The following is a 26,863-nucleotide window of genomic DNA, read 5'->3' as shown; positions in this document are numbered from 1 at the left end:
AGTAGCTGTGATGTTTGTATAGGCCTTTTTCTTCTAAGGTAGTTCTGTTCTTAGTACCCAGAGTATTTTTTGTGTTAAAATGAGAGATAATCTACAGGACTTTTTTTTTCAGATTTCTCTGAAGCAGGAGGGAGACACTGCGAGTTTTTTCTTAAAAAAAACCTAAAGAGGTTATACTTAGAAATTTATTTTCCACTGCTTCAGGTATGCTTGCCATGATAATCCTAATGAAAAGTCTTTTGCAATGTGTAATACTGAGATGCAGTTAAATTGTTTCCCTGTGCTAACTAAGCTGTGACTTTCTCAAAAAGTAAATTTGAACCACTTCTTTACAGATTCCTCAATTTATCCTTGATGACTGCTACAAGAATGGAACTGCCTGTCGTGTGTTCTGTACTCAGCCCAGACGTTTAGCAGCTGTTGCTGTGGCTGAAAGAGTGGCAGCAGAAAGAAGAGAGAAGATTGGCCAGACAATTGGTTACCAGATCCGGTTAGAAAGCAGGTACTAATGGTATTTCTGAGTGCCAGTTGATCTTGTGTTGATCTTGTGCATCTTGTGCACAGGTAAACTGCAGTGTGTTTGGGTTGCAGCCTCCCAGGTGGGATATGTTACTGCAGGTAAGGAATACGTAAGAGGGAAAAGGATGGCTTTCTTGCTGTGTTTTGCAGTTTCATGTAGTAGGTTGTCTTATAGAACTGAATCTCAGGTATTTTCTGTTGACTTCTTCTGCGGAGTGTATGCAAGGAAATCTTTGTCTGATTTTCAGATCAAGTCTACACTTTCTTTTTTTTTTTTATTTTTTCCCCCCTCTCTACTTGTAACAAGTGTGGATCCAAAAGTTCTGCAAGCTTTGAAGGTAGGTGTGAAGACCAGCATGCTGTAAGAAATGTTATGTAGTGTGAGTTGATAGGAGTCATAAAAGGGAAAACAACAAAATTGGAAAGTGACTGATGGAGATGAGCATTATTTATTAGTCTAGTTTGGGCTAAATTTACTCTTCTTCAGCTTCTGTGTTTAAAACATGAAGTGAAGTAAAAGTAGAGATTTCAGTATCACTTGATGAATTTGTCTGTAAAGCAGAGCATGAATGGATTGTGTGGGGTTTTTACATCTTTGCACCGTGTAGCCAAATGACATTTCAGGGAAGGGCCAGCAGTTGGGATATGAGTGACCAGAAGATGGCAAAAGGTTGTGTTGCTTGAGTGAACAAAGATAACACACAGCTGATGAAAATGAATGCGCTTGAACAACAAAGCCGCAGTAAGAATTCAAATGTGTGTACGAAAGCTCACAAGGATATAAAGAGATTAGAAGAGCTGGTGAAGATGTATCACAAATAAGCTGGATAATTAATATATGGAAGTACTATGCTGGCAGAAGAAGAGCAAAGTCAGGTGAAAATGGAAGAATTGCTGGAAGCAGTGCAGGAAATCCATCTTGAGAGGAATCACTACAATTGCTGCAGAGAAACACTAAAAGGGAGAAATAACAATATTTTGAGGTGTGGACAAAAAAAAAAATCTGGAATGGAGATGTTTAGAGGTGTTTATAGTAAGACAGAAGTATAATTTCTAAGGTTTTCTTTTAGGATGGCAGTACCAGAGGGCGTAGTGACAATTGCTGTTTCTATTGGGACAGCTTCCCCAGGTATAGAATTGTAACATTTCAGTAGTTTGAGCTTCTGAAGGAGCAGAGGATGAAGCAGATGACTTTGTGATTTAGTCAGCTGTACTGTATTGTGTCCTCAAGGCAAGGCTTTGGGAGCTGTGGGGAGGCTTCTGTGAGGAGGTGCCAGAAGCCTCTCCCGTGTGTGACAGAGCCGGTGCCAGCCAAGACAGACCTGCCTGTGGCCGAGGCTGAGCCCATCTGTGATGGTGGCAGTGCCTCTGGGACAGTGGGGAACAGGGGAGGAAAACCTGCACAACAGAGGCAGCAGTTCAAGAAGAGCAGTGAGAGCATGCAGAATTTCTTCATGCTTCTCTTTTACTTCCTTATTTATTAAAATCTGAATCTTATTTTTTCAATTAATCTGTTGTCCAAAGTTTTGGGGCGCAAGCACTACAAATTGTTAGGAAATGTGTGGGAAAAGGCATAGGTTAAAAACAAGTGGTGTGCAGGAGTCTTTTGGGGAGAGAACTGTAATTCCTCTTGTGGTCAGCAGCTGCTTTAATTTTTGATCCCTGGAAAGCTAGCTGCCTTTAAATGGTGCAAAGCCCCTGAGCTGTCTGTGTGATGTGTTCCATAGGGTTTCTCCAAAGACACTGGTAACATTCTGCACTAATGACATGCTCCTTGGCACGCTGATGGCAGGAGACAGCACCCTCTCCACCGTGACCCATGTTATTGTGGTGAGCATCCTGTGGTCTTTCATGTGGGGTGGGGCAATATGTATTGCCTTGGAAAATGAGGTCCTCATTTGTTTTATTTAGATTTGCTGAGCACTTCAGGTGTTTTTGTTTGGTAGAAGATGAATCAGCTTTAGAGACTTTCTGAGTCCTTAGAGTAGCATGATTGTTTTGTGGAGTTTGGTGTTTTTCTGCGTGTGTGTGGTTTTTCCTGTAAAAATAGTTTATTTTCATGCCAATGATTAATTGTGGAATCAGGAGGAGTGGAGAAAGACAGAAGTGTAAATTTTTCGGAACTTCCCCTGTCAGCAGCAAATCCTTAGGGAGGCTTACATGGATGTGGTTCAATGTGATTGTCTCAGAATTCCTGTTATCATTTGTTTTAGCATTACCAGGTTTTCAGTCCATTTGTTTGCCCAGAGTTTTCTAGATAATGTGGAGTCTAATGGCTAACAAATTATTCAGATGTGTTCATTTATGAGTATGCTAATATTCCTATTGTGGAATTTAATAAGGAAGGGGAATTAGAATGCTTATGGCAAGATTGAAGTCCTGAAGATTAAAAGGTAAGTTTAGGTGCCTGCCTGTTTATCAAAGTTAAAAAGGCATGAGAATGATCTATACATTCTTGATGTCAGCCTACAAGCCTTGTATTTTGAGTCCTTGTTTCCTTCATTCATAATAGAAATCAAAACAGAAGAATGACAAAGATGATGAATCAGTTAGGTGCCTTAATTTATAGGCTTTGTGTGGCTTTGACTTGTCTAAGCAATCTGTTTTTCTGATTATGTGGTGTCATCCATTTCTTTAAATGCTCATCAGTGGTGAAGTGAGAATTTATGAAAATAAGATTTGTAGGATTTGTGGTTTGTGGCGTTTTCTTGAAATTTGGCTTTAAATACAAAATCAGAGAGGTCTCAGATATTCACTTTAGCCTCTAAAGTTAAGGTGCGTACAGCTTCAGCATGGCAATGCACTCAGCGCTGATAAAAACTTTTTGAAGTGTTTTTTTTTTTTCCCTTATGGATAGTTTTTAAATAAAACCCTATTACTTAAACTAGACTTACACATTTTAAGGCCTCTGTAATGTGCCACCAAATCATGTATTTTATTTTTTTAGAAAAGTTTGTTTTTGTCAGAAGTTGTGATCCTGAATCTATGATGGCTTTTTATCTCTTTTTTTTTCCTTTTGTTGCAGGATGAAGTACATGAGAGGGATAGGTTCAGCGACTTCTTGCTAATAAAACTGAGAGATGTGCTGCAAAACCAGCATCATTTAAAACTAATTCTTTCTGGTGCTGCTGTAGATACAAATCTCTTTATTAGGTATTTTGGAAGCTGCCCAGTAATACATAGTAAGTCTTGATCTTAACTCTTAAATCTGAGTATACCTGCCCTGAGACTGAGAGATCTTAGTAAACTGTAGCAAACTATTCTGAGTAAAGGCAGGTGCTGAATACACTGAGAGTTCCAGGAATCCTTGTTCTTTGTGTATTCAGGTTTCTTGTTTCTTGACTATTTGCACCTCGTTCAGAGTGAAGTGTTTTAGTCACTGGGAGTTCTGTACATGCAGGTACATCCTGCCCCCCTCCACTGTTAACTGAAGAAGTAGGAAGAGGTTATTGAAGTGCTGTCTTCATGCTGATACAGGACTTAGGAGCTACATGAGTGTGATACATATTAATACATTCCAGTAGAATCTCACTCTTCAGGCTTGGTGAAGGTTGTTACTGGTTACTGGATGAAACACAGCTAACTGTGTTTCATCAGTTCAGAAATACAGGCTCAGGCAGATCGGGTTTCACATGAAAAAAGAATGACATGATTCTTTGATTTAAAGAAAATTAGTAGCCCTTCATCTAGGTGAATATTCAGAAAAGGCATCCAGTTTCTCTTCGTTTGTGTTCAGACTCAGTTACCTGCAGTTAGATTACATTCAAATGCAAAGAAAAGTTACCATTATTGCTGTTTTAACTTCATGTGACTGATCTTTAGTAGAGGCAAAATATAAATGTGTGGGAGATGGGGGTGTTTTGTGGGTTTGCGTTTTTTTCCCCACGCTCCTGGCTTGAAGGTTGTTCTGCATGGGTGACCTGCTCTGGCACCTTGCAATCCTCTTACTTTTTCAACAATAATGTCCAAGTTTAATGTAAGCTGTTATGCTTACATTACTTTACTTAATGTAAAGTAGCTTTTAAGAGAAATGCTTTATTTGACAATCAGGTAGACTCTCTGCATGTCAGCCTTTTTAAAAAAAATCTCAACAGTTTTAGGAAGTGGGATTGCTTACTGGTTTATTTTAACAAATGTTTGTGAGAGGAAACCTCTTTTTCCTAATTTTTTTTTTTTACAGATGGAAGTGTTTAGTTCCCAGTTTTGAATTTCTGCCTAGTAAAATAAGACTTGCAACTTGTTGGAGACAGGAATCTGGAAATTATACATGCTTTCATGTTTTCTGAATTTTTTTTGCAAGCGAGAGCCTCAGTTGTGATTGTTGTGTGGCTTTCCAGTTTACTCTTTTTGCAGCTTCCTGTTCTTTCAGATCGGTCAATTTGTGTTGGAAATTCTGATGGCAATCTCTCCAGTTTACCACAGTGCTTGTGCTGGTTATGTAACAGGCCAATAACAATTGAAAAGATGGTTTCCCCCCTTTTTTTTTTGTTTTTTTTTTCCTTTTTTTGAGAATTTAAGAACTAAAAGAAGCATCTTTGTCTGTTCATGTAATGTAAAAGGTTTGATTCTCCTTCAGCATTATGGCGGACAAAATTCTGACCACAGAAACCAACATTTTGTAGCTGTGGATTGCTGTAGTACACAGAGCTTGTGCTCAGTGTTGGAAGGCTTCCTCTGTGACAGCTTCTAAAAGTGTGTGAATTGTGGATTGTTCCTTCTGAAGGAAAATCCAGAGTGATCCTGAGTCAGCTTAAGGGACAAGAAATCAAAATGCAGAGATTTGAATTCTTCATGCAAAAAGCATCCTTTAATGTCCACAGATAAGGTCTAGAAAACAGTCATGTTGAAAAAGAAATCAGGATAAATTATGAGAAGGGAGAGGCCACTGGGATGTCTCATCTGTCAAGAAGTATTCAGTAAAGAAAGCTCAGCTTTGCTGAATAAGTTGAGGACATGGAGATAAGGCTCCCTTCTCACATACTTCTGATGAAAAGAAAGTAGTTCAGTACAAAGATGTACTGTCTCCGTGTGGAACCTTGCAAAAAGCTGTATTAATTGCTTATTAATTAATGAAATTTTAAATCCAGGTGGCAGACTTACATGGCGAGTTCTTGTTTGTAACCCTAAAAAAAAACGGCTGTTCTCTTTTTCTCATTAAAAACAAATTAATAACTGTCAGTCTTATGAACATCTCTTGCTGTAACACTTGATAAAATTGAAGAGGTTGAGGAGAAACAAGGTGGCATTTTACTTTGGAAATGTTTTGTTTTGTATAATTCTGAGAAAAATAAACTCCAGTGAAGATAGTTTTTGAAAAAATGAATGCTGTAAGTGAAGCTAGTGAATATATAATCTTTTATGGATTTTTTTCTATTTTAGTCAAAGGCAGGCCTTTTGAAGTTAAAGAGTTGTTTCTGGAGGACATTTTACAAAGCACTGGGTATACAAACAAAGAGATGGTGAAGTACAAAGAAGAGAAGCAGCAAGGTCGGTGGACTTGTTAATTGTAAGGGTTGGCAATGAGAATCATTGGTTGATTGAACAAACAATTAACAGGATACTTTTCTGTTAAAATTCCAAAGTCAGGAGATTAAATGAGATGTGATTAGATGACAGCAAGTATTTTTAAGCTCTCAGTATTTACATCACTGAAATAGTTTATGCAATTAATGAAAAAAATCACTTTGATTTAGTGGTTGCATTCTTTTTTCTTTCAGTTGATAAATGTCATCTGTTTTCTAATTATTATGCTGTAGAGTTATAGAGAACTGGGGGCTGTGCCCACATGAATACTAAAGAAGCATAGGATGCTCTGTACCTTTGGGTGCAAACTAAAGTGCAGCTATTAAAGCAGGCAGGATTTTGTACAGTCTTGCACTAAATGGACAAGTTGTTCCCTTCAGTAATATTTTTCACTGCTTTCTTCAGGCATGGATGTATTTTTTGTGTTAACACTCTTGAGCTAAACATCATTGGTTTTCAGTTGATTAAGTAGATACTGCTTCAGAAGTTTTCCTGGCACCCGAAAGTAATGATCCCAGTGATTATTTAAAGAAATTAAAAAAAAAAAAAAAAGCAAACCCCAAAGCTATAACATACAGTCCTAACTGGATATTTATCACAGTGCTCATCTCTGATCACTGGGGGCAGAAAGGTTCACTTAAGACACTGGTGTTTTCTAATGTTTCTTCCACTTGTGTAGAAAAATAAGTTGTTACGTGCAGGGACTGTCTCGCTTGTCTTCAGCATTCCATTTCTGGAAAAAGATCTGGGCTGAGATTGTGTGGAAGGTGATTACTTAAGGAAGACCCTTTGAATGCAGTAGTTTGAAATAATGGAGGCTTGGGGGGTTCAACACCAAAGTGGTGGGTTTTACCTCGTTCTTATAGCCCTTGTTTGCAGTGTGCACTTCGGGTACCCTTAAACATGTCATTTATGTTGGACTGGTAGTAGCATTCTAGATTAAATAAGAGAGGTTGAATAGGTAAAACTTGGACCTGCTGGAACTGTCTTTTTTAGTAGAAAACAATGGATAATAAAGATGACTCAAACTTTCTTGGGGAATATTTTGCATTCTAGAAGAGAAACAGAAGTACACTCTTGCTGAGTGGTGTTCAGCTCAAGGCAACAGTAACAAAAGGACATCTCGGAGACAAAAATCGGTTCCAAGGGCAAATGAGGAGTACAAATGGTTGGGTGATGGTGGTGACACAGTATTTAATCAACTGGTAATTTTTTTCTTTAGTTGGAAGAGACATTTGTATTTGTGTTGTATTACTAGCCATTTAAAATCTATTTTCTATAGGTAGTTCTGTAGAGTCTTTGGGGATATTAACCTATTTTAAAGATTACTTGATTGGGGTGAACTGCTGTAGCTGAAGCGTGCTCTTCAGTTAGGGTGGTTGTACACAGCTTTTCCTCAGATCAAATGGCTCGACTGCCATTGCGTTAGTACTTGCATATGACAAAATCAATGCATTGATACCTGAGTGCTGGATTTCTGGTTGCTGCTGGGAAAAATTACCATTCAAATTCTTTGTGGGTAATGTATGAGAATGAAGACAACTCTTGGAAGAGACTAATCTTTCAGTATTGTTTTTTATCTTCAGACTGAAAAAGATGTGAATTGCCTTGAACCGTGGATAGTAAAAGAAATGGATTCCTGTCTTTCTGACATCTGGTTGCATAAAGATACTGATTCGTTTGCTCAGGTGTTAAATCTTATTTTAACTGAAAATGTCAGTGGTAAGTTTCATGTGCTATTACATAAGAAAAAAGCAACCTCAACTTTACTTTGATTTTTATGGCTACTTTTCTCTCCAGTTTCAAATGTTGTTACCTTTACATTCTGATGCCTACTGAAAAAATGGATAGGGCTAGCAGAATTAATGAGTTGTTTAGTTAGTTGATGATGTTGTTTTCAAGTATTGACAGAAGTGTGTTTCTAAAAGAGTGTGGAATTGACATGAAGTGACTGCAGAGATAAAGTGAGGAAACAAATTCTCTTTGGGCTGGAATTTGAAAGCAATATTTGTACTATATTTAGATGAAGAAATAACATTTCTATGGGGTTTGCTGGATTTTTTTGTTTTACTTCTCAGTTGATTATAGGCACAGTGAAACTGGTGCGACTGCTCTGATGATTTCTTCAGGGAGAGGCTTTTTGAGTCAAGTAGAACAGTTGATCAGCATGGGAGCAAGTATCCACTGCAAATCATCTAATGGCTGGTAAAAACAGAGAAACCAAAAGATAGATTTATTTGTCAATACAGGAGAAAGAAAGAAAATTCTTTAACATCTAAATTAATTTGCTAACTTATGACACTGCTGTAAGAACTGTAGATTTTGACAGCCTAAACAGTCTCTAACTCCTGTTAATCACATTGTTTTCTGTAAATTCTAAATTGAATTCTTAATTACATGGTCTTGATTATGAGCTATAAACTTTGTTTCAGGAGGTCTTATTTAAGACACTGCTTAGCAGAACAACTGTAATCTACTGAATTGGACCAAAATGTTTGGCAGTTTGTATTTTCATGGAGTTACCTATATCAGAAGATCTTTCTGTTATGTTTCTAAATATGTTGTAGCATGTAAAAACATTTGTGAATCTGTAGAAACTCAAGTTCTGTGGTCATGGAGTATGTCTTCATCTAAGCAGGGAAGTACAGTTTGTAACTGTAGTATGGAATGATAAGAATTAGGATTCCAGGGGTCTGATATCTGGTACTAACATTTGAAAAACTTGGGAAGAAATGCAGTTTAAAGGTGTAAAACAGTGAAGTGCATTGTGAGGAGGACAGCTTCTGAAAGACCTGAAATAGCCAAATGTTAAGCCTGGGGTGTGACTTTTGGAGATGACATCAAGGGTACTGCAAACAGTCAGGTCTGATCTCTGCACGTTGTTGTGGGCTTTTTAAAGGAATGGCACCTCCTTCCTCCTCATTTCCTTGTGCATGTTTGCCGGTGCTCCTGTGTGCAAGGACATTCTTCTGTGGTAAAGAACTGTAGTTACCTAAAAGTCAGATAGCTGTTAACACCTATTTCAAATGGGAAGTTGAAGATCCAGCAATAACTGAGAGATAACTGAGAGAAATGGGTACAAAAGTCTGGTATCAATTGCCTCACCTGATGTGCTCTTCATCTTCATCTTTTGAAGTGAAAAATCTAATAGAACTACTTGTGCAACTCTTTCAGGATGGCTGTGGACTGGGCTAGGCACTTTGGACAGACAGAGGTTGTTGATCTGTTGGAATCCTACAGGTAAGCTGTAGCTATTTTGCAGAAGGAGTTGTATATGATAGTGATGGGGAATTTGAGGTTTGTGTTCTTTGAATCAGAACAGGTTTTAGCTTTTCATGCTGTAAAATCTGGACTGAATAGCAATACCTATTTTTTTAAGAATAAGAATTTCAAAACCAAACAAGTTTGTACTCAGTATTGTATTGTTTATGTTTGCACAACTTGCTAATTGTATGCTATGTGCCATTTTCTTTTCACATGCTTACTTTGCAAACAAATCTGTCATGTGTTTTTATCTGTATATTTTTTATATGCAATAGGCATGTTAAAGAAAATTGACAGAAGTAATGTGTACACTAGGCCATTCAAGAATGCTTTTCTGATTAACTTACAGTTATCATAGTTGAGGTAGTGTTTTGTAAAGATTATATTTATTATAATTTCTCTTAGTGCAGTTTCTGCTAGTGGGAAATTTTTGGAGAATACGTATCTCTTAAATATTTTTCCTTGAACAGATAAATGAGAAGTATCTTTACACTTTCATTTGCTTATGGTTCTGTTTCAATGAAGTTGAAGAAACCTAAAGTTAGCACTAATAAATGAAGGGGCATCCTTTGTTGGGTTAACATTGAAATCAGTGAACAGCAATAGTATGGTGGTTCCCTTCTGCTACACTTCAGCATTAGAATTCAAGACCAATAGTCGTGTTGGTCCTGATCTAAGTTTGAGCTGATGGCTCAATGCAAACCCGAAGGGGCAGCCTTGACTCTGGTGTATTTTTCTGTTACAGCGCTTCATTTGCATTTGGAAATCTGGATGAAAGTTCCCTGGTCCAAAATAGTGGTAGTGACCTTAGTGCAGAGGACAGAGAACTACTGGCAGCTTATCATCACAGTTTTGATGATGAAAAAGTGGATCTGGATCTGATAATGCACTTACTTCACAGCATCTGTCATAGTTGTGATGCAGGTAGGTAAATACCCAACCAGCTGTTGTGGCTTTGGCTTCTGATGAATCGTGCTCTTCTTTCAGCAATCTCCAAACGTTAAAACCTTCTGAGTGCTAGTCGACATGTATTTGAATTTTCTGTTTAAGTTTGCAAACCCACTTCCTTTTTTAGGAGCAATTTTAATATTTCTTCCTGGGTATGATGAGATAGTGAGCCTCAGGGACCGCATTCTTTTGGATGACAAGAGATTTGCTGCTAATGCTCACAGGTAAAACCTTTAGTTGCTGTGGCTTTTCATTGCTTCTTTTAAGGATCCTTAAAATGTTCCTTTTGTCTTGCATTAGATACCAAGTTTTCATGCTTCATTCAAGTGTGCAGACTTTGGATCAGAAGAAAGTGCTTGAAACTCCACCTTTTGGCATCCGCAAAATTGCAAGTATTAGAGGACTTTGTCCGATGCTACAATGATCTGTTTTGCCTTTGCTTTTACAGTGACTCTAGTTTTGGTGGTTTTGGTTTTTTTGCTTTGCAGAGTCTTTCTACTAATATTGCAGAAACCAGCATAACAGTCAATGATGTGGTGTTTGTCATTGACTCAGGCAAGGTGAAAGAGGTAGGATTGCCTTAAATTTTCCTAGTGCAATTCTAAAACACACAGTGCGTAAACTTTGGAGAACTTGGTTGTTGTTTTTTTTTACTTTACATGAAAATGAAAAAAAGCTTTTACTAGCTGAGATCTACTGCCTGTCAGGCAACAGTCCTCGCTGAAAAGTTTCAACATCCATTTGTTTGAAGAGAAATACTGTAAATAGCTAGCTGTCTAAAAAACCTTGTAAAAGCTAATCTAGGTTGATGTATTAATGGATCTTTCACAATTTAGTATTTCTGCTGGATTTTTAAAACAAGTCCTCAGTTTAGACCACCACCTTCCTGAGACTTAGAGAGCACTGGGAGTTCCTTTTGTCCTACTATTGTATCAAGTCCAAAAATAATCCATGAAGTTTTTAAGCAGTTTTTTTTTGCTGTGTTCAGTGCCCATTCCTAATTACTTGTTCAAGAAAAGTGAGAACACACAATGAGGCAATTTAAGACCTAGTGTACAGCTTTGAAAATGAAATTGGATTTCATAGGTGATATGCACACCAAATTTCTGAGGTTCTCATAAAGTGTTTTTTTTTGTAATTGTACATCAGTCTTAAGAAAACAAGTAGGTAATTTCCAAGTGAGATAAAAAGGAAAACTTTATTTGGTATAATAATGTAGTTTTACCTGCTTTGTGATATCTCAGAACACAGATTTGACATAGCTTTTACTGACTTGCAATTACCTATTGACTAGAAAATGGTGACTTTCACAAACTGTGGAGCATTAAGGTACTACAAAGGAGATACCATCATAAATTCACTTGAAACTGAGAAGGTACCTTTGTTGCAGAAGCTACTGTATCTCTATTAGTGTTTCATTCTTTTTAGGAAACTTCTGTTGGTAATCTAAATAACTAGTAACTTTTATTTCATGTACCCTATTGAGTTTTCAGTTTATATTCCTTTCTTTGTTTTTCTAGAAGTCTTTTGATGTGCAGAGTCGTGTTCCAGTGCTAAAAATGGGCTGGATTTCAAAAGCCAGTGCTGTCCAGAGAAAAGGCAGGTAATAAATGCCTCATACTGGTTTCCATTTTGCAGATATCCACAATCTGTGTTTCGAATAAAGCACACAATGTAGTAACTGTTTCTAGCCTAGTCCAGTGTGTAGGGTCAGTATGTATTTCCTTGGAATAATTTCCCAAGTTGTAGAAGAGTGATGCTCAGGCATTTCCCAAAGGTCTGGGTTGTTTTCCCCCCATTAATTTGTTCTCCTTCCTCTTTCTCCCATGTAGCACCAGCAGTCACAGTGTCCAGTGGGGTGTTTTCACATCTTGTCTGTGGGCAGAGGACTGCCTGTTTCACTTTCTCCAAGCTATCCATGACTTAACAGGCCATGATTATATTCTTCCCAACACTGTGGGTGAGGGCTCAGAAGTTTATGTAGCAACAAATGCCTGTTTAATCAGTCATACTGGCATTAAGCTGCACATTTGCACATAGATGTATATCAATGAGAGAGCTGGCTGTCTCTCATTCACTCACAAGTTATTTAATCTTTATTCTGCCTTTTACTCCAAGCATCACTTCTGTTTGGGGGATGTGAGAGGAAACAATAAAGTTTGCAACTGATTCCTTATAACAAAGGATGATTGAGATTTGGACTGGTCTTAAGTTAGCAAAAACCCCACAGCACTTTACATTAGATAAGCCTTGTTTTTCTTTCTCCAGATTTCTCAGTGTTGGGTTAAAATTACCGTAAAAAATTGCCACACTCTCAAAGATAACTCACGATTGGAAAACTCTCACTTTGCATGTGACTGACAACACTGTCTTCATAGAACTGCTTCTTCTTTTCCATTCTGAGTTTCTGTGTCTCTTTGTTGGCTTTAGGTTTTGTTTTTAGAAAGAAATCCTCATTTTCACCACTTCCCATATTTTATTTTCAAGGGCTGGGCGCTGTCAGCCTGGAGTCTGCTTTCGTCTCTTCAGCAGGCTGCGATTTCAGAATATGTTGGAATTTCAATCTCCAGAACTTCTAAGAATGCCGCTTCAGGTGCATGTTCAGTTAGAAACTGTAACTTTAAAAAATACAATGTCCTCAAACCATACTATTAATTGCAACAAATCATGGGTTTGGGGTTGTTTCCAAATCTTGGTAATCTTTTTTGTTCTGCCTTTTACCTTGCAGGAGATTTGTTTGTACACAAAACTTCTGACTCCAATTAATTGTCCAGTTGTAGACTTTCTTATGAAAGCTCCAGATCCGCCGCCTGCTGTAACTGTGAGAAATGCTGTGCATATGCTTAAGGTCAGAGAAGGAATAGGTTTAGATGGTAATTGTGTTTGATCCCAAATTTGTGGTGTAGCAGTCTGTCTTACTGACTTCAGTTTGTACTGAAGCCGTTTTTAATTACCTAAGGATGTTCTGAGTTTTTGTTTATTGTCTGTTTTCATTTTGTGTGTGGGGATGTGGTTTTCCATGTCAAGGGAAGAGAGTGTTTTGAAATCTTGTCTCTGTTAATAGTTTCACTTGCTTTTTTAGTGTTTGGAAACAAGTCTAGTTAATGTCCAGTATTCACATCCTTTCTGCTTTCTCTGTAAAGTGATTTTGTCCACCGTACCCGTCCCCCTCTCCTTTGTTTGTTTGTTTGTATATAAACAGACCATAGATGCCATGGACCCTTGGGAAGATCTCACTGAGCTTGGTTATCACCTCACTGAATTGCCTGTAGAGCCACACCTCGGTAAAATGGTGTTGTATGCTGTAGTTCTGAAGTGCCTGGACCCCGTTCTGACCATTGCCTGTGCTCTTGCCTGCCAAGACCCTTTTGTGCTGCCCACGCTGGCCTCCCAAAAGCGAGCAGCCGTGCTGTGCAGGAAGCGTTTTGCTGCCGGGACGTTCAGTGACCACATGGCCCTGCTCAGGGCTTTCCAGGTAGAATTTCATTTCAGAGAGTTCTGATCACAGCACACCAGCCAAGCAATGCAAATGTACCAAGCCACTTGGACGTAGAGTGGTGGACTGTGCTTAAGTCCTCGGAGAAGACTTTCTTTTTGCCTAGTGGCTTTCCTGGGTATTGGACTCATAAATTTGTGAGGGAACCCTTTCTGTAGTATGTTTTGTTGATATTTTCAAACCTTATAAAATTCTAAATGTTCTAACCATGTGCCTCTTTATATCCTACTACACTGAACTTCAAATCATGATCTTAATGTAATGATCTTTATTTCTTGTTTTAACTTGACATAATCATCATTCTAGGGAAAACATAAAGAGAATCTAATTCTTGAGCAGAAAAAGGTATCTCGTTTGATACATTAACTTTTGGAGTGGGTTTTGCATTTTATTGACATAAATGTAATCTTTTTTTAAAAATGCAGTTTTAGTTTAAGCCCTTCAAATTAATAGGCAAATGTAAAAACGTTGTCAGGCATGGCAGAAGGCCCGCAGTGACGGCTGGGAGAGAGCCTTCTGTGAAAAGAACTTCGTATCCCAAGCCACAATGGAAATCATTGCAGGAATGAGAACACAGTTGCTTGGCCAGCTTAGAGCCTCAGGTAAAGAAGTTGGAAACAATTTTAACCTTGTTTTAAAGTCAAGCATTTAGAAATTGTAACAAAAGTCATGTTCACTGGTGTAATTTTCCTTACTTAATTTGAAATACACCTCCATGTACACATTCATGCAGGGTATGGTGTAGATGAGGAAGTGTGGCTGATCTAACTGAAAGCACCCTCATCTCCACATGCCACTGCATTTCATGTTTTAATAAATTATTCCCAGAGGAAATGTCTTTAAATTGTAGAAAATAGCGATATTCTGTGTTAGTATGAAACCCCTTATCAGGAAGGATTTCAGTGTAATGGTTTCTTCTTGCTGCTGTTAAGGTTGGCAGTGGTGAAAAATGAAACAAATAAGTCGTTTATTTCACCTTTAGTTTCTAACTCCTTTTGAGAACCAAAGAGAAGCTAACGTGGTGCTGTTTTGTCTTTTTCATTTGTCAGGTTTTGTGAGAGCCAGAGGAGGAGCTGATATTAGAGATGTTAATGCTAACTCTGAGAACTGGGCTGTGATTAAAGCTGCCTTAGTGGCCGGGATGTATCCCAATCTGGTGCATGTAGACAGAGAAAGCCTGCTGTTGACTGAACCAAAGGAGAAGAAAGTGCGATTTCATCCTACCTCTGTTCTTGGCCAGTCTCAGTGTAAAAAGGTAAAATCACTTGGAATTCATAGTTCAAAAAACACAGCACTAAAATCTCTCACATGTTTTAGAAATGTCTTTTCCTAGTTTTCAGTACGTTAAAAGCACTATGGGCATTTAACACTACAGCTTTAGAAAATAGTGTTCTACTCAGCTGAGAGAGAATTGAAATTGTTTCATTTTTCCATTGTTTCAATTAGTCCTTTCTCTAGATGGAACAAGGCAAAATGGTAAAAAAACCGCCCGAGTTATAAAATTGTTTTAAAGATATAATGCAAGTTTTTCTCTGAAACTTTTTTTTTAACATTTCTTTTTAAAGCAAAATATTTTGGTTTTTCATGGTAGGATAATTTGTGAATCTGGTTGAATTCTCTCACGCTTTTTTATTTGCATGTATATTTTTATATGTATCTAATTTATATGAATCTAATACATATTTTTATATGTATCTAATTATTATTTTTATATGTATCTAATTATTTCTCAAAGTACAGAATCATAGAATGCTTTGGGTTGGAAGGGGCCGTAAAGCTCATCTCATTCCAACCCCTGCCATGGGCAGGGACACCTTCCACTAGTCCAGGTTGCTCAGAGCCCCCCCAGCCTGGCCGTGAACACTGCCAGGTTGAGGCATGCACAATGTCTGTGGATAAAATGAGAGATACGTTCAAATTTACATTCATTACAGGTAGAGGGTATAATAGCCTGGTCTTACCTGCTCTTGCACAGATTGCCCCAGCAAATGGACAAGCTGCAGCCATCCAGGCCCTCCCTACAGACTGGCTTATATACGATGAAATGACGGCAGCTCACAGGACAGCAAACATCAGGTGCTGCTCTGTTGTGACACCTGTCACCGTGTCCCTCTTCTGTGGACCAGCCAGACTGCCAAGTAATGCCTTGCAGGCATCTTCATCCTTTCGAGGTACACCGGAGTCTGGATTTGGAATGTTTCCGTTGGTGTCCATCAGTGTGTGACAAGGAAAGCTTACTTTTCAGTAATATTTAATACATATATTGGCTGATTCTGGAAACAGCGCTGTTATAATTCCTGTAGTTATTCAGGAAGAGTTTGTCGGTCCTGTAAGAAATCTCTCCGTTTTGGGATTCCTTACATATTCAAGTCCATAAATGACACAGTTCCAGGGTATCAGAAACTGCAGTATAGTTCATAAGGAAAGAATGCAGCCACAATGTCTAATGATCATACTGGTTTCATGCTGATTGAATTGCATTTTAGAAAAATCAGGAATCCTAATTAATAGCCATATCTGTATATATATATATATTTCCTTACTACGTCTTTAAATCTGCTGCTTTACTAGGAAATAGAGCCACGTGAGGTTTTGCAAACAGCTTTAGGCAAAAGTTGGATAGTGGCCTGTGAATACTGGGGAAGGTACATGAGTTGAGTCACATCATATCAGTACAGGTTTTTACATAGCAGGACTTTCAGCAGGTCTGGCTACTTGATTGCTGCTATCTGGAGCAAAGACTTTCCAGTGTATTTGCAGAAAAGAAGAGGTAGTTTTACAAATGGTTACATTTAAAAGTCAATTTTAGAAGGAAAAATATTATTGCTGGTAACACAGTAGTATGCAGGTTTTTGTGTGTAAGCAGAAATAATATAGAGATGCTAATGCACCTTTTGTCTTTAATTCAGGGGGATGGGTATCTAATGATAGCAGTGACAGTGAGATGGAGGACAAAACAGCTGCTGATCTGCCACTGCTGAAGCTGGATGAATGGCTCCATCTCAAACTGGACCCTGAAGTAAGAAAGAAATTACTCCTGGGCTTGCTTCATGTAGAAGAATTGTAAAAAGATGTGAAAAGGTGTTTGTAACATTTGAGTAGCCCAGAATTTTCTCCAAGAACGTCATGGTCCATTTGGGTCTCTCAAACCATGTACTCTGTGATTTAACCTTTACTTGACGAGCTTGTCAGGAATTGAAGGGCTTCAATCCCCTTTGGCACAGAGTTGTCTGTCACGTGAATTCGTGTATTCAACATCCGGGCTGCAATGCTTCATCACCTATCACCCATACCTTTCTGTTCTTTTACCTGTGAGCAAAAAGAAAGAAAATAATTAGTCACCTAAGTCAACAGTGAGAATGCTCACCCCTCTTCCTCCCTCTTGGTGTGGGTGTCCTGTCTCTCACACAAGGGAGCAGGAAAGCCTCTGCAGTCCAGATGCTGTTGGATCTGCTTCACAAACTTTCTGGGCAGTGCGCTGTTTTAAATGTCTGAGCTTGGCAGATTTGTCCCTTTCCACAGGTCAGCAGATTCTGAAGAGATTCTGCCAGACAAAAGATAATGGCTGCAAGGGACAGCAAGCTGCAGGTGACAGTGGCTGCGTAAGGGCCCTTCTGCTCCTTCTGGCCTCCTGTCCTGCCTGCATGGTGCTCCATCAGGCCATAGCATGAGCTGGGATAGCCAAAATCTGAACAAGAGCTGAGAGAACAGCCACATTGGCATATTGTGCTCTTCTTTCTCTGAGAGAATAACCAAAATCGGATCAAAAAAGGAGCACTTGAAGCTGGAGTTGCTGAAAGAAAGTTGCTGTCAGATTTTGGAAAGAGAAATTTCAAAACCTCTTTGAAATAGAAGTCTTTATGTCATTGAGGAGCTGTGGCGATGGTAGGAGGTAGTTTATGGGTCATGAAACATACAGCTTTACCAGCTCTAATAATAACACTGTCTCTCCTAGATGTGTCCAAAAGAGTAATTTTTAAAAACTGATTTCAATGGAAGCACTTCTGATAATGGGAATTAGACTACAGTCTTCTGAACTTAGTCATCACACTTGAGCAGGTGTCTCTGTAAGAAAAATGTCACTTAGAGCTCTTTTCCCTCAAGTATGACTGAAGAGTGCATGAGTAGAGACTGATTTGAGAGGAAGGGCATAAAGCATGAAAGGATTGGGTTTTCTCAGAAGATAAAAAGGAAAAAAAAAGTCTGTGGGTTTACAGTACAAAGCTAAGTTTAGTACAGAGCTAAATGAAATGTTTCAAAAATTACCTTGCACCCAAGGAAAAGAAAGTAAATCAGCATCTTAGTTTAAATATGGATTATTCCCCTTCCCCAAGACCTTAGTCTTGCCTTTCATTGTGGGCCCTGTTTATATTAGAATGCCAGGTGCTGCCTGCTGTGAAAAAGACAGGGTCCTCTTACCTGTGTGATCTAATTTTCATCAGTATTTAACAGAACTGGAATTCACTGCAGGCTGCTGGTATGCTGCTGCAACTCAGGCAGAAGTGGCACAGCTTGTTCCTGCGTCGTATGCGAGCTCCTTCTAAGCCGTGGTCTCAGGCTGATGAAACAACTGTAAGAGCAATTACAGCTGTTCTGAGTGCTGAAGAACAGTCTGCAGGTCTGCAGCAGCCTTCAGGAATTGGCCAGAGACCAAGACCTGTGACTTGTGAAGAGCTTCCTTTGGCATCTACATGGAAGTCAACCAACAGCAGAAAAAGCTCAACAGAAACTGAATTGTCTGCCTCCTCTCATGCTGAAAAGTAAGATGTTGAGGTCTTCCTCTCACTGTAGGTTGCAATTGATGTATACAAGCTTCACTTAAATTTCTGCTAGTCATAGGAGGTGGAAACCATGGAAATACAGTTGAAAGGTGTTATACTGTTGTGTGCTGCTTTGTAATCCCATAAAGAAGTGTTTCATACCTGGGCCTGCTGTTTGAGAGAGCAGTCAGGAATATTGTCCGTGAATTGTGATGCTTGAGAAGTAGCAGAAGAGGTTTAACAGTAGCATTAAAAAGCAATGCATGATCAGTATGGGATTTTTAGTTAGGGCTTAATAGATTTTGTAGTTGCTGTAATACGTGTGGTCATGCAGTAGCTGACAGGTCGATGTAAAATGTTCAGTGACCGCTTGTGAAACTCAAGGTATGTCCTTTTTAGGGTTTCAGTGAAATCTGCTTCTCCTGCACTCCGCCAGCCAAAGAAGTACAAAGAAAAAGACATTTTGCTCTCCAGACGATCCTCAGCTGACAAACCAGCTCAGTCCTCAGTGAAGCCTGCAGAGAGCAGTAGCTGTTCCAGCCCCTGTGCTAGTCCTCCTTCTCCAGTGTCTGGAAAGGTAGAGTTCTCTAACATATCACCCTGCTCTTCCAAAGTAATAGAATTTCTTGCTGATCTCATTCTGCAATTAGGTATTTTACTGATAAATTAGGAACCTAACTTAACTTTCCATTTATAACAGCTGCATAATACTTCCTTCTGGAACTTAAAATCTAGACGAAATATCCTTGTTTCACTAGTTTAATACAGCAAAAATAATTTGTGGACTGCTGAGGTAAAGCTATGCAAAGTAGAAAAAATGAGATTTTAAAACAAAACTTGTTCTAATAAACGTGTATTAGTTTTTTCCAACTACATGAGTATATTATACGCACACTTTGAAGTTTTTGGATTCTGCCTTTCTCGGCTTCTCTAATAGATTTTCAGTATCAATACTGATTCTGTCTTATCTGCCTTACTATGACTGATTGGGGTTTTGGTGATGGTTATTTTAACAAAGCACGCATTTTTAATGAGAGTATTGTGGTAGTTGTCCCTGTATACTTGAATAGTAGACTGCAGTAGCACTAAAGAGATCATTGAGAGGAAACTTCATGGACTCGTTGGAGGATTTAGTAATTCCTTTTGAATCTTTCAGCTTTTCAATAAAGACAGTGTAAAAGGAAGAAACTATGTTTCCTGAATGCAGAAATGCGGGTAGTGGGCTGTAGGCTGCTCTCTAGGATGATTAATTTTGGTGTCATCTCAAGGTGTGTCAGACTTAAACCAAGTCTAATTAATCACCAGACTTTTTAATCCTATTCTGTTCTACTTGTTTTCTGCCCCTCATGGATGAATTACTGCGGAAGGGGCTAACGGCGGGCCTGTCAGCTAAAGGAGCGAGGAGAAGCTGAGAAGCAAGAAGCTGATAAGGAGCTCTCTCCAAGGCTGTTACCAAGGAGACCGAGAGAAGAGAGGAATTGAAGAAAGATAAGGAGAGAACTTCGTAGCTGGACAACGTAGTTTTAGAAAGTTAGCTGAAGTCACTGTTACTTTTCACCAGTGGTGTTATGTTGATTTATTGATGCCAATAGTTGGGGCAGAAGAAGTATAAACAATTAGAAAGTATATAAAAGGTCAGCCACTGTCGATAATAAAGAGTTGCCATCTGAGACTGCGTGTGGTCTCTGCTTTGTGTCGCGACCACCTCGACAGCGACATGTGGTGATCAGCGAGTGGAACAGCCCAGTGTGAGTGCTCAGTCGAATCCATTTACAAGCAGTGCTTGAAATAATGTCAAATCAAACTCTGACCATGGATCTCTTAAACAGCAGCAACAGCAAACACAATCAGTAATTTACCAGATTCGATTGGCAGTAGACTACCTCCTCGCAGAGGAAGGAGGGATCTGTGGAAAATTTAATACTTCAGAATGCTGCCTAGAGATCGATGACCACAGTCATGTAATTAAAAACGTTACTCAAAATATTAGAAAACTAACCTGTGTTGGAACACTTGTTTGGAGAATCTGATTAGTGGGACAACTCGTTCACCTGGAATGGCAAATTGTGGAAGAAATTGGTCTTCTTTGTGGTGTGTGCACTAGCAAGTGTAATATTTCTACCATGTGTAATTCCATGTCTAGTCCAGATAGTAACCAGCATTGTCCAAAGCAGCATCATGCTGCAAGGTAACGTGGAAGGGAAAAATGGTGAAAAAGTAACCGTAATAAAAGAACAGAGTGATCAGAATGCCAGAGATATGCTTGAACATCTCATTTTCCACAAGCAACTGAGAAAAGTAGAAGTGGAACTTTAAAAGGTTGATGCAGGCTAGAAGCCTGATCAAATAGTTAGAGGGGGGAATTGTCAACAATAGGTTAGAAAGGGTTGTAAAATAGTTGATAATTGTTAAGCAGGTGCTGTTAGTTTGGTTATGGTAAAAGGGGTTAAAAGGGTATTTATAAGAAACTCGGTACTCAGCATACTGTATTACACCTGTGAAAAACGCCAATCACTTGTGTTAAAATTTTAGAAGTTTAATAGTAAAGAATAGTAATAAAAACAGGACAATAAGAATTTGGAGAATCAAAGTTAGGACAACAAAAGACAATAAAAAGCAAAGAATAACAGACATCCGTATGCTCTTGGGCACTAAGCCACAAAAGCATACCTCGCTAACAAAGGATTAACCCTTCAAACCCAATATGCCTGTTGCATATTTATCTATCTCATACATTATTCACAAATTCTTTCCAAACAAAGGGTATTTTCTGGTTATTGTCAACTTCCCCCCTCATCTTGTAAATCAGTGTTTAGGCTCCAAGAAGTCTGAAAGAAGTCTGGTTCTTCCTGATAAGGAGGCAATAATTCTTCTTTTGAAATTTTGGTGTCTTGTTGCTGTTATTTCTGTGCAAAGAATTTCATGATGATCTTATCCATTCCTTGAGCTAGTTAAAAAAAGTATCTTACATCGCATCGTTTCTATTTTAATATTATCTTAGAGCCTAAAACTATATTTACCACACTACTTAAAAGGATTAATACAGCACTACAAAAATTAATACAAAATTAATAAGTTAATTAACATAACTTTCCAGCATAACATGTATAGTATTCATTTTGATATTTGTGAAAAGACAATCACATAATATGCATTTTTCACACACCTGAGTAAAGTGCACCACCCCCCAAGTGAAACCAGCCAGCCTGGACAGAACTGTAATGGGCCAATGAAGCCCCTTAAACTTTCATGCAAATGAAGGATCCAAAAAGAAACAAATCCAAAGGGACAAAAAACAGGATAAAAAGGGGCATCTGACCCACTGAATTCGCTCCACCTGGAACATTGAGGACATGGCTGTTCAAGAAGACCCAGTGCCAGCGTCGCGGCATCCTCAACGGGAACGCTCCTGCTCGGCCTGCGGGCCCCCTTGCTTTAGGCCTTTTTATTATAATAAATGCTGAAATCACTTTTAGTACCGGGAGTGGGGTCCCATTTTTAACTGTACTATATCAGAAGAATTTACTAAAGCCAATAATAGTGGAAGTCAATAACTACATCAATTATTCATAACAATCAGTTAACAAATGTTTTCTGAATATGGGACTGGGAAGGCAGTGGACTTGGACGGGCGTCCTGGTTGGGAATGGGAGGAAATTCAGGGAAGTGATGCAAAGCTTTTTTGTAAGTGACAGTCTGTTGAACCACTGAGAAGCTGGACACGGCTCTGTGAAACACGCATGTTAAAGACAAAAAAACCCGGGAACTGTCTCTTGCGATGGGTGAGGAGGTGGAGGGCCCTGGCCCCCGTCTCGGCCAGGCCGGGCCGGGCGGTCCTGCCGCGAGCCAGGCCCCTTTCCCCCTCCCCGGCCACCCGCCGGTCGCCTCATCGGCTCCGCCCTGGCCAGGCCAGTTTTGGATTGTTTTATGGGACTTTTTCTATGTTTGTCCCCATTTATGAAGGGATTAAACCAAAGCGTAAACATAAATGTTAAAAACAGGCAAAATGAGGCTAGGATCTTTTAAAAAGCTCCGGCCTGTTTATGAAAAATCAAAGCAACTGAAGACGGGAGCCCAGGGTAAGCCTGTGGCCTACGCAGCAAGTCAGAGATACAAGTGTCAGCCTGTAGGCAGCACAGGCTGCTTCCTTGGACACTGGCTCCGCAGAAAGACCCAGGCGCTCAGCACCCGGGGGTTTTAAAGTCTCTTAAAGCTGCCGGATTGGTGCGCTCTTGATCCTTTCATAGATTGGCCTTTTTCCGGTCACCGGTTGGTCCAATTTGCGGTGCGTTCCTGGCCACTCATTCTGGGATGCTTCGATGTCACTGGCTGGCTCGTTGTCCGATTACAGTCCGGGCTGCTGTCATCAGGCCGTGAGGTAACCTTCTGGAAAGTTCTTACCACCCTCCTCTAGCGGGCACATGCTCATGCTACAGTACATTTAACTTCAGAACTTACTGCATTAATTAGGCCTAACAATTCATTACATTCATTAACAATTCATAACAACATGACATCATTAACAATTTATAACCCCACCTACGAAAGCCAATTTTATTTATAACAATAACGTTGAAAGAAATGGGGGAAAAAAGGTTCTCTAGACCAGACTGCAGTCCTACAAGGGGATATTGTGAAAAACACCGATCACTTGTTTTTTAAAATCTTAAAAGTTTATTAGTAATAAAATAGTTATAAATAATTAGTAATAAAATTAGAGTAATAAAAATTTGGACAATGAGGATTAGGACACTACAAGACAATAAAATAAAATATTAAAAATTAAATTAAATTAATTAAATTAAATTAAAATTAAAAAATAAAAATAAAAAATAAAAAGCAAAGAACTACGGATGTCCAGATCTTTTTGGACACTAAACTGCCAAAAACATGCCTTGTGAACAAAGGAATAGCCCTTAAAAGCAACAGCCTGTTGCATATTCATATATCTCATACATGATGCAGAAATTCCTTGCAAATTAAGAATTTTTCTGGTTTTTGTCAACTCCTTCCCCTTAATCCTGGTGGCTCCATAAAGATGGAGAGAAGGTGGAAGAATGTTTGTCTTTTCCCATAAGGAGGCAGTAACTCATTAGGTGTCCTGTTGCTGTTATCTCTGTGCGAAGAGCTTCTTGATTATCTTATCCCTTTCTTGAGCTAGTAAAAAATATCTTACATCGCAGAGTTTCTATTTTACCATTATGTTGTAACCTAAGACTATATTTAACACACTACTTAGAAAGGATTAATACAGTATTACAAAATAACCCTCCATAATACATAGAGCATTCAATTCAATATTTGCCAAGAGCCAATTATAAAATACGCATTTTTCACAGATATTTACTCTGTGACCACTGAGTTCTGTATAATGGAAGTCTCTACGGCACTATATGGGATCTTGCACGTTTGCCTGATTATCAGCACAAGAGACAAATTGTGTAACTCAGCAGACAAACTCTTAAACAGAGGAAGACAGGCAAGGAAGTCCTACCAGTGTAGAAAACATACCAGACTCAAAAAAGTGTCATCCCTCATGCATAGGTGTCTAAGCTACTTTTTAAGAATGCCACAACCTCCACGTGGGCTCTGTCCTAGCACTTCACTGTTCTCTTCTGCAAGTTTCCTAATTTCAATTTTCCCAGATACAATTTGAATTGCTACTTCAAAAAGGAAGTTAACACACTGATTTCTGCCATTAGAGTGGGTAAGAAAAACAGTCTTTACATATTTAAAGCCTAGAATGAGATGTTCCACCTTCTTTTGAGTAAAGAACCTCATGTTTTGTATCTCCAATCATCATAAGCTGCTCTTGTCTTTCTCTAAATGATCCACCAACTGAATGGATGACAGCACACAGAACTAGACACCAGCTTAAAGCATCACTGAAAAGAGACTGGAAGGCAAAAGCAGAAGTCTCGCTCTGCAACAGCACAATTCTGTTAATTCAAGTTTAACTTGAGAACCACGATAAATCTCATAAAGTTTTTCATCCAGCTCACATCATGTATGTCTACCACCAAATGTGCTAATGTCTGCTTATCCCTATTTAATGTCACTTGATTTTTTTCAAGCAACAGCTTCATCTGTCAGCACCAATTGTGACTCTTATCCCACAGCAAGCCTCCAATTTTCCCTAGCTTGATGTCATCTCAGATTTAAGAAAGTTTCCCCCTTATTATGTCATCCAGATCATTAATCCTTTGGTGGTTGCATTCTTTTTTCTTTCAGTTGATAAATGTCATCTGTTTTCTAATTATTACGCTGTAGAGTTATAGAGAACTGGGGGCTGTGCCCACATGAATACTAAAGAATCATAGGATGCTCTGTACCTTTGGGTGCAAATTAAAGTGCAGCAATTAAAGCAGGCAGGATTTTGTACAATCTTGCACTAAATGGACAAGTTGTTGCCTTCAGTAACATTTTTCACTGCTTTCTTCAGGCATGGATGTATTTTTTGTGTTAACACTCTTGAGCTAAACATCATTGGTTTTCAGTTGATTAAGTAGAGAGGTGCCACTTGTGTCAAGGTTCAGTAACAACTAGAAGTCATGACTGGCCATGCCTCCACAGACGTGTCTCTGGGGTTTGCAGGATAGCAGTGACATCAGAAAATTATAAAAAGGGCCCGCCAGAAACTGCTGCAGCCTGCAAATGCCTCAGGCATCTGTCTGGGACAAAGCTGTAGCATCCCATCAACTCTCCTCTCTCAGTCAATTCCCAAGTCTTCTGCCCTGGCCATGGCAGTGACTAGCTAGCATAGAGTAGTCCTCCTGGGAGTAAAAGACAGATTCCCCCATGGACTTCTGGCTCTTTGACCCCTGGTTTCTCCTTTCCCTCTTCCCTCATGGGTTGGATATATTGTTGCCCATCTACCAATTGTAAAATATCAAAGATGATATTTTTACTAATTTCTTTACTTACATTCATACCAATACCTTACTTTGCCTGATCACCTTTTCCCTTTTCTCCTAGTTTCACTCAGTTTTAGCCTTCCATATGTTTTCCCCTGACCCCTTCCTTGTTTTCTTAAACTAATAAAACGGGGAAAGCGGAGTGGAGGAAGGGGGAACAGGGGAAAGTGGAATAGAGGCATGCACATAGAAAAGGGGAGAGAGAGGGATTCATGTAATTGTTACAATAAATAAGGTGCCTTATTTATTGTAACAATTTTTAGGCTACAGCCCAGTACCCGGACAAACATCAAGATGCTCTCCAGCATGATTGTGAGGCTGCCCTGGATCATTGTCGGCACCAGCACTGCCTGGATCATCCAACAGCCCAAGCAAAATATATGGGTCACTCTTGTGAAGTCTTTACAACAGGACAGTTTCTGCATGGCCATGGGCAGCGTGGAAGAGCCTTTATCCCCATGCCTGCTGGGAATCCCTTTGGCATCCAAAGATTATCCCTATACAGGTAAGAGGCCCAACCCTGTGGGCACCTGGGATGAGTGGACAAAGATTTTACCACATGCACCACAAGAAGTCCAAGAACTGGGGTCTTCCAAAGCAACATTGTGTGTTCAGTTTTACTATAAGCAAACTAATCAGCTATGGTCTGAAGCCACGCAGGCCCAATTAATTCCTAGAAGAGCTGTGACACCAATTTGAAAAGAACATAATTCGGCCAACTGGTGCAATTACACCATTCCCATATTGTCTACGTCCTCTCCATACCCCAGAGTGCTCCCCAGGGGAGTGTTTCTTATCTGTGGGGATGGAGTGTGGGCAGGGTTCCCCTCACGACTCCAAGGGCAGCAGTGCCCACCATCCACCTCCCCCCATTTTTAGTGGTTCCCTTATGAAATCAGGTATTTATTGCCTTCGATGGGTTTGTATTTTTCCCAAAGCTGTTTGTATTTGTTTGGGAAGCAGGAGTGCCTGTATGTGATCCTGTTTACTCCATTGAGACAGCTTTGACTTTGCTTCCCAAAACGAAAAAGCAGAAGACTGTAGCAGGAACTAAGTACAGATAACATTTAATATATTGCTGTTGGTCTTTGCTATACCCGTGCCAAAATTGTGTGAAAATGTCAGTGTGTTCTCTTCCCTTCATTTTCACTTCCTGCTTTCCTGACCTATACAGTGTTTTTTCATCTTGTATACCACTTTTATGCTCCCTGAATATGTTCTTTCCACTCTAGTCTGAGAATCTTATCTTGATCTCTGACTGTACTGATACGGTGGTTTACATACTTTGTCCTCATGGCATTTGAGAAACAGCTTTCTATTAGCTTAATCAAAGTTTCTAAGTCACTTGTATGTTCTAAAATTAGGAAGAATTGAATTTCTACTGCATGCTGTTGTAGCTGAAATTTATTTATAACCTGAATCCATTTATTCTGCCACTG

The 26,863-nt window shown here is 39.2% G+C and overlaps 1 long non-coding RNA gene across 1 annotated transcript; it reads left to right on the top strand.

Annotated features, from left to right (window-relative positions):
• Nucleotides 1–11,803: 11,803 nt before the first annotated feature.
• On the top strand, nt 11,804–13,285 carry LOC128822534 (uncharacterized). Its single transcript, XR_008441478.1, has 3 exons — nt 11,804–11,857; nt 12,742–12,847; nt 12,983–13,285. It is a non-coding gene; the product is annotated as an uncharacterized LOC128822534 (long non-coding RNA).
• Nucleotides 13,286–26,863: the final 13,578 nt, after the last annotated feature.

This window comes from Vidua macroura, chromosome Z (genome assembly GCF_024509145.1).
Source record: "Vidua macroura isolate BioBank_ID:100142 chromosome Z, ASM2450914v1, whole genome shotgun sequence".
In the NCBI taxonomy this organism is placed as follows: Eukaryota; Metazoa; Chordata; class Aves; order Passeriformes; family Viduidae; genus Vidua; species Vidua macroura.
The sequence above is the reverse complement of the archived record's forward strand: the minus strand, read 5'-3'. Positions and strand labels throughout refer to the sequence as shown.